Below are 9004 nucleotides of genomic sequence, written 5' to 3'. Positions count from 1 at the left end.
ATTAACAAAAATACACATCAAATAAATTTGTTTGAAGTTCTAGTACATAAAATTGTTGATTCATTGTTTTCAGATAATTAAGATGTTTATGAATCAACAATGTTTCCATACCTTAATCATTCACAGTTCTAATTACTTCAAGATGACATCATTGGTATTCTGAGTTATTATAGTAAAGAAATATCAACACAGCTGGCCAAAATATGCACCAGTTGTACCACTGGTTAATACAAATGAATCAGCGGAAGCATTATGTGGAATTAAGAAATTCAGTCAAATTTCACACTTTAATGAATTTTTGTTTGTAGAGTTTGATAAATGCGATCTTCAACGAAAATCAGGAGCAATTATAAGTGGACAATTTCCAGATTTACCTACAGGATCAAATTAAGCACTTAGATATGTTAGTGTATTATTGTATATTTCCAAGGACGAAATTTTTTATGAATGTAATTAATTAAAAAGATAAGTTAAAGTTGGACCATTGATTTATCTTTATTACATACTCATTCTAAGAAATCATTAGAATTAGCTCCTAATATTAAAAATATATTGAATGGTACATTGCAAAATTTAGAAATTCTATTAAAAAAACTAATAACCTTTTATATAAATTGAGCTGATTTTAATTAAACTGTATAGGTATTGTTACATTAAGAAGTCGACTGATGATTTTACTTCACAAAAATACACAAAAGATGCTTACAGAACGATGTATAGACAATGTATAAACGAATATTACGTAAATGTGTACAATGAAAAACGAATTCCTTGTGTATGTGGAAAATATATTTCTAAATATATTTTGTTTTTAAATCATTTATAATGTTTCCTCTGCAAAGATCATTCACAAACATTATTGATGATGAAAAGTGATATAGAACCAATTTATCTATCTTCAAAAAAATGTATTTGTTGTCAAAAAATTAAAGATTTTAGTTTGTTTCACAGAAATCCTTCTCATAAACATGGTAGTAAATGTAATGAATGTATTTCAGAATTTATAAAAATAAGAAAGGGCAGTCATCTCATACTTATTTTAATAGACCTATTATAGCACTGGTCGACTGTAGAAATCTTAGTTTTTTAGAAATGTATTAAATTTTACTCTTAAGAAGTAGAAGACTAAAATGAAGAAATTAATGGTTTTTCACATTTGTTATTATTAAAAAAGAATTAATTTAAGAGGTTATTTTAAATTAAATAAATCTGATCAATTAAATTTATTAAGAGACATCAAGTCACAGACTTATATCTGCTTTGGTTGATGCAAGGTGGAACTCTATGGAAACAGTTACTTCGTTTTGATGACGAAAATTATGAAACAAAGAAGATAAAGCACTGAAAAAAATTCTTAACTGCAGTTATACCGAAAACTATGAAATCTGTAAGATGTAATCTAAAAATACATTGTGGATTGAAAGTAATGTTTAAATTTTTGTTGTGGGTCCAACATGTTGACAAGTACAAATATTATGAAATTTGAGTTCCAGATAGAGAGTATAGGATCACAGATCATAGAGTTAATTAAAAATTTGTGATTGATAAACAAAATATTTTATTAATAATGGGTAATTTCAAGCATATGAGTAAGTTTGGATATTAAGAAGAATTATTGGTCTATAATTGGTAGTCAACAGATAAGTTTCAGTGAGCAGATCATCTTACAATGAATTATCCAAGAAAATAAAAATAAAGGTGATGTATAAATGAAATAAATAATGACCAGAAATGTTTTCTGTGGTCTATAAAATCTGAATTATAGTCTGCATATAAAAATGTGGAAAGACTTAGTAAATATAAAATATTGGTAATGAACTTGATCAGAAAGTTTAAAATTTTGAATTTCCAGAAGTGGTTGGTCATATTCCAAAAACGAGAGTAGAATTCATGTATCTGTTATTGTTTATTCGTTTGGTAAAAAATAACGAGTGTATCCATTAAAAGCTATGAAATATAAGAGAGAGAAACATGTAAATCTCCTTTTTTTCAAGAAGAGAAGTAATTTGCACTGTTGTTATATAAAAAATTATTTTGAGTCAAAATAATAAACATGAAAGAGTAACATTTATTTGTGATTTGTGTTTGCTCCATTTCAATACTAAAGAAGAATTAGATAATCACATATGAAACTGTTTAGTTAACACCCCATTGAAAGTAGAAATGAAAGAAAATGATTCACAGGTATATTTTAAAAATTATCAACATACAAAAATTTCATTTCTTATTTATTCTGACTTTGAAAGCATACTACTGAAAATGGATAACTGTCAACCAAACCCAGAAAATTCATTCTCAATGAAATATCAAAAACATGAACCAAGTGGATTCTGTTATTATATATCAAGCACATAAAAGGGCATTATAAACTTCCTGTTGTATACAGAGGACCAAATTGTCATAAAAATCATTAATTGTATAAAACAAGTAGAAGACAATGGAAGAATTTATTCTGAAAATGAAGAAATGAAACTGTTAGGACCTGAAGAAAAATCGAGATACACCAGATTTACAGAATTAATCAGGATGTGATTCACGTCTGTTTATAAAACAACTTGGTTATGAGAGAAAAGAGTTAGTTTTAATACTTAATAAGAAAGATAGATACACCAGTTTTGCTAGGAAGACAGAAAATAAGAATATGAAATTTATCAATACATTTAAATTTATTTCTTCTTCAATGCACAAACTTACATAAAAGGTGAAGAAAGATTAAATAAAAAGTATTAGAAAATTTTCGTTGGATGAATTATTCAATCCAATAATAGGGAAAGGTGTTTTTCGATATAATTACATGGGCTCTTGGTAGAAATATTGAGAGGCATAATTAGCAGCAAATGAAGGTTTTTTTTAGTAAACTGAATTACTGTGAAATAAGTGATGAAGGTTATGAACATACAAAAATAATTTTGGAAAAGCTTTAACTTAAGAAATCTTGGTGAATATCATGATCTGCATTCTAAAACTGATGTTTGTTATTGGATGATACGTTTGGAATTTTAGAAAAACTTGTATAGAAGTATACAATTTGAATCCATCATGGTAAAAGCACCTTGTTTACCTTTGGATCCAATGTCAAAAAAGACTACAGAAGTACTTGATTTATAACATGATTATGATATGGTCTGAAAGGTTGAAAAAGGAATAAGATGAGGGATATCCCAATGTTGTAAAATATATGTTAAAGAAAATTGTAAATATATGAAAGACTATGAAGTTAAAAATGTATTGAATATTCTTCGCATATTTAGATGCAAACAACTTACATGGTTAGGCAACGAGTCTATGTTTACTGTATTGTGGATCTGAGTGTGAAGAACCAGATTCTTTTGATTGTGCAAAAGTAAGTGATATTTCAGATAAATCTGCACATGGATATATATTTGAAGTAGATCTAGAATATCCAACAGAACTCCATGATCTGCATAAAGGTTTGCCACTTGCTCCTGGAAGTAAAATTGTACCAGTAACTAAGGAAAGTTTGTTAATGACTACTTTGAATGCCAAACGTAATTGTATAGATCACTACACAGATCTAAAACATATTTTTTCATTAGGAATGAAGATAACAAAAACAAACACAGTCTTCAAATTTAAGCAGTATGACTAGTTGGGCCAGATGCAGTGGCTGAGCTGTTCTAGGTGCTTCAGTCCAGCACCGCATGACTGCTATGGTAGCAGGTTCTAATCTTGTATTGGGCATGGATGTGTGTGATGTCCATAGGTTAGCTAGGTTTAAGTAGTTCTAAGTTCTAGGGGACTAATGACCTCAGATATTAAGTCCCATAGTGCTCAGAGCCATTTAAACCATTTGACTGGTTGAAAAATATAGAGATTTAAATTCAGAAATGAGGATGAAATCCAAGAATGATTCTGAAAAAGATTACTACAAGTTAATGAATACTTCAGTGATTGATTGGACAATAGAAAATATCAGGAAAGGGTGGATATAAAATTAGTGTCAGATAGATAAAAAGTAATAAACTTGTATCAAAACCAAACTTTAAAGGAAGAACTGCATTTAATGAAATTCTTTTTCCTATTCATGTGAATAGAACTAAAATTACATTTAATAAACCCATCTATGTTGGAACAAATATACTTGTTTCGTCTAAAAAACTGTGATTTACACTACAGAATAATGAAACCAAAATTGGAGAAAATATTAAGTTGTGTTATCAATGTATGGTCAGTTATATCTACAATACACATATTGAAAATTTCTGTGAAGACATGAAATGAATGATTGATTTCTTTGATGGAAGTCAATATTTAAAAGATAATATTTATGGTATTCCACAGATAAACAAGAGAGTCTGAGGAAAAATGAAAGACAATTGAAATGGAAAAATAATGAAATAATTCTGTGTTTTGAGATCAAAATAGTATGCTCACGAAGTTGAAGACAAGAAAGACAAAAACTCTAATGGAATTAAAAATGTGTTGTTAAAAACAGTATAAGTTTAGAACGTTATGAAGATTTTTTGTCAAACAATAAAGAACAATACAGAACGATGAATTTTATTTGAAGTGAAAAACACAAAACCTCCAGATTTGAGGGAAACAAAAAAGCATTGAGCCCTCATGATAGTGAAGGATATGTTCTGGGAAAGAAGATAGGTACAATACCATAAGAACATAATGCATTCTGATTGCTTAAGCAGTGGCCTTAAACACTGCAATAAGTCTAACAAAAAATTTTCTACGTAAATGGAATCATTTCTGAAAAAGCTCAACAGTGTACCAATATTAATATGTGTAGCAAGATTAGTGAGTTACAAGTAAGTGATTTATGTAATATTATTGGTTATGAACATTTACCCACCAGATATAGAAAAAAAATTTGGAACTCGATAGTGAATTTAAAATTATTTTAGCTAATAAATATTTAAAAACAATTAGTAATTGGGATCTTATATTTCTTGAAGAATAGAATATTAAATTGAGGTACAAAGCACACACATTTTTTTAAAAAAATTCCTATGGAATTTTATAATCATTACTACACCAAACAGCTAAAGATGTGGGGTGACTGTTTGACTAAAAAGAATATTAATGAATTTATAAATATAAATATCGAACAGATGGATGCTGCAGTGCATGTAAAGAATGTAAAAAGGAAAAGAACTCTGAAATATATGTGATTGTGATAGAACTATATGCAAGAACATATTACAGAATCATGAAAAATCAACATTTCCTATCAATCTTATAGCTCTTCAAGAAGAATTAGAAATATTTTGGGTAAGGAACAGAACATATAAAAAGCTTTTTTATTTCCTTTCATTCACCTTTTTTATAAAAAATGATATTTTTTTGTAATAAGTGAACATATTAGGGAAAAGTGTAGCTAGACCTGAAATTTGGACGCCAGTAATTAAAACGGTAGGTTTGTGTAAGTTTTTAAAGGAATGAGTGAGTGAGTGAGCTTCTTTTCATTACCAAAAATTGAGCTAGAACCTTATGTTTTTATCTACTTGTGTCCACTGCCTGTCGTCAACATGAACCAGGAAGTCTCCAGTGTGGCTGCTCCTTCACAGCTGCAGTTTGGTGACAACATTTTCTGAAGATTGTTTTTCTAAATGGAGTAGTTGGTTGCTAGTGACTGATGGAGGCATTAGTCAAACGTAAAATTGAAGAATGATGTTCATCCCCAAGTAATCTGTACTTTCTTCAAGCTGTGTTTATACATGCATATGTGCCAGATAGTATGTGATATGTTTAGTTATGATTCAACTGTCTCATGTTCCTACTATAGTGCAGTACTTTATAATGATTGGTTAATAGAATAGGAGCCACTTACATTTCTCATAGTCTGAAAGTATTGTAAAATATTACAGGCCCTTACTGAGAGACATTATTAGGTCTTTTTGAAAATGTAATATTCTTCCTTTAGCTAATAATAAAAAAAGCATTTTACTAACTTTATCATGGTAACATTTAAGGAGAGATAAATTTAAGGCAGATGAGGCAGTTTCAGGCAGGATTTTCAAATTTTCAGAACTTTCTTTCAGAGCTCTCTTGAACTGTTGTATCTTGTCATTAGTCACCTACAGGGTCACATATTTGTATTTGCTGTTAACAGTTAATTGCATATGTATTAGTCATAATCATATTCTGTAGACACTGAGAAGATAGGGAAGTTAAAAATTAAAGCCAATTATCGCAGATTGTATGATAGTGCGGTAAGACAGCGCAGTAGGATTAAACAGTGGCTCAGAGAGTCTTATGTGTTGCATTACACCAGGACCACTTCAACTGTCGTCGTTTGTAGAACACAAGGAAACCTCACTTAGCTAGGTGTACAGACTGAATCACGAAAATTAATCTAAATCATCATGCTTTAGATAAAGTGTTATTGTGGGGTATTGTGGAGGTTATGTCTACAACATTTAGTTTAGACTGTGTACGATTTTGTATTAAGTAAATGTTAAACAATACAGAGGCTCATCCAAGATTACAAGGAAATATGAGACTTACTCATTAGCACAAAAATAAAAAGTCTTAAAAAGGATACAGATGGGTAAGAGGAAGCTCTAGACATTCATCACCATCTTTTAAGTGCACCAGATATTCCACGGAATTACTGCAAATTGTAGAGAAATAAATATTTGGTTTGTATTGCACCAATGAGATCTTTGACTTAAACCAATGGACCGTTTTATAGCTGTAACTGAAGTTACACTAGATAGCAATGGGTTTGTCTGAGCTCTGTGGATTTTAGAAAGCTGTCGAACCAACCTCAGGAATTCTTAAATAGAAACATTCAGAAACCACACACTGATTCGACCTATCTTCCTATACTAAAGCATGTAGTCGTCAATTTTATAGTTTCCCTTAGACATCGTAAGGCTAATGGAGAATACAAAATTGAAAGAGGAGTTGTAAAGGAGATGGAAGCCACAAAATCACTCTAAGCAGGGCTGTAGGAAGTTTTCAGATGCTTTAACTAGACAAACTAAAAACCAATAAATGTTTGTAGAATGCAGCGTACTCACCTTCGATTCCTGTTCACACTTTACAGTTACTCGTTAGATAATGGCGCAGTTTCACAGGGAAATCAAAGCAAGTGCTTTTACGTAGGTGACTTGTACTGTACAGAGACACTGAAGGGAAAGGAAATAAAATAAACACAGAACTAAAAGCACCCAGAAGAAAACCGGTTTTCTAAAACCAAATTTTCGATATGTTTGAACAAATCTGATCTATACACTTGTCTGCAACATAAATTTCTTAATCAGCACATGTAAAAGTCTTAGTGAAGTGAGACATGGAATGTCGAAGCGAAAAACAATTCAAAACAAGAGGACAGCTCATTGGAGAATGAAGTAATGCATATTGTGAATCGGTGTTACAGATAGGAGACCCACCAACTGGGTCACAGGAGAGACTTGTGTAAACGACGAAATTGTGACTGTAATGAAAAGTAACCATAGCTGATAGTGTAGTTCTTTGTTGGTTTCAAAGAGATAAGGAAGACATGACGACTAATTGGAGATCGAGTAGGAAACATTAGGAAAAACACACTTTATTCGATTACTCACTTTTGAGAGAGCGATTGCACTTGAGTAGTCATGATTTCTTGTTCTTTCTTCGTCCTTCCCAAATTCTCTTCACACATTCACTGTGTTCTCTCTTGCATTCTTCCGACCATCTTTTTCTCATTCTGTTCTTTGTACATTCCTGTTTAAGTGTGTGATTCTTTGTGATGTTTCTAAACTGTTCTCTATTGTTTATGCTGTCTTGGGTGATACCAGTTCTTTAATGTGTTCTTCTGCTTCAGTGATCCACTTTGTCTTGCTTTTGCTCTTGTTTACTATCTCAAAGATTTGTCTCGTGAGCCTGCTTCTATTCATCCTGCTGATATGTCCATAAAATTTCATCCTTCTCTGTCTAATGGTGTCTGTTATTATTTATATGTCTTTGTACAGCTCTCTAGTTGACCTCTTCATCCAAATTCCTTCCCGAAACACTGGTCCATATATTTTCCTCAGAATTTTTGATCTCTCTGATATTCGTATGCCCATGAATCACTATAGTTTCTGCAGCATAAAGTGCTTTTGGTAGGACTACAGTGTTGTCATGCCTTAGTTTCGCATTGACAGAAATATATTTCTTATTATAGTGATTCCAAGTGAGCTTATATGCTTTTTGTAATCTGGAGATTCTATCTTTATTGGCTATTGAGTTCAGTCCTGGTGGTTGGATTCTCTCTCCCAAATATCTGAAGTTGGCCACTTGAGCCAGTTTCTCGTACTGAGTAGCAATGGCGAGATTATCTACACGTTTGTTTTCCATATACTGTGTTTTCTCGTAGGAGATTTGTAGCCCAGTTTTCTGTGAAATTTCGTGTAGTTTTTCCAATGCAAGTTTGGCTTCCTCTCTATTGTTCGTTAGATTGGCAAGATCGTCTGCGAAAGCCAGACATTTCACCGTAATTCTCTGCTGTTTTTTAATCCCAAGCTGAATTCGTTTTATTTCATTTTCCCATGTTCTCACAATTTTTTCCAGAACCATGTTAAACAGAAAGGGGGACATTTCATCTCCTTGCCAAACACCAGTATGGATATGAAATGCTTTTGATGTTTCTCCCAAGAACTTAACTTTGGAGGTTGTATCTGTTAATGCCTGTTGAATAATTGATCTTGTTTTCCTGTCAATCCTGAACTCCTCTAAAGTATGAAATATTATTTGTCTATCTATTGAATCGTAAGCCTTTTTAAAATCGACAAAAGTTACCACAGTATTTCTACATTTTCTCATTTGCAAAATTGTTTTTAAGTTCTATATCTGTTCGATGCACGATCGATCTTTGCGAAACCCTGCCTGATACTCCCCTATTAACTGGTCCTCTTGTTCTTCTAGTCTGTTTAACAGGGCCTTTGAAAGAATTTTGTATATTACAGGGAGCAGTGAAATTCCCATGTAATTATTTGGATCCTTTAGCACCTTTTTTGTGAAGAGGGTGAATTAATGCACGTTTCCACTCTGCAGGTATTTGCTC

The sequence above is a fragment of the Schistocerca cancellata genome, chromosome 2, assembly GCF_023864275.1.
Source record: "Schistocerca cancellata isolate TAMUIC-IGC-003103 chromosome 2, iqSchCanc2.1, whole genome shotgun sequence".
NCBI lineage: Eukaryota > Metazoa > Arthropoda > Insecta > Orthoptera > Acrididae > Schistocerca > Schistocerca cancellata.
This window is presented reverse-complemented; position numbering follows the sequence as displayed.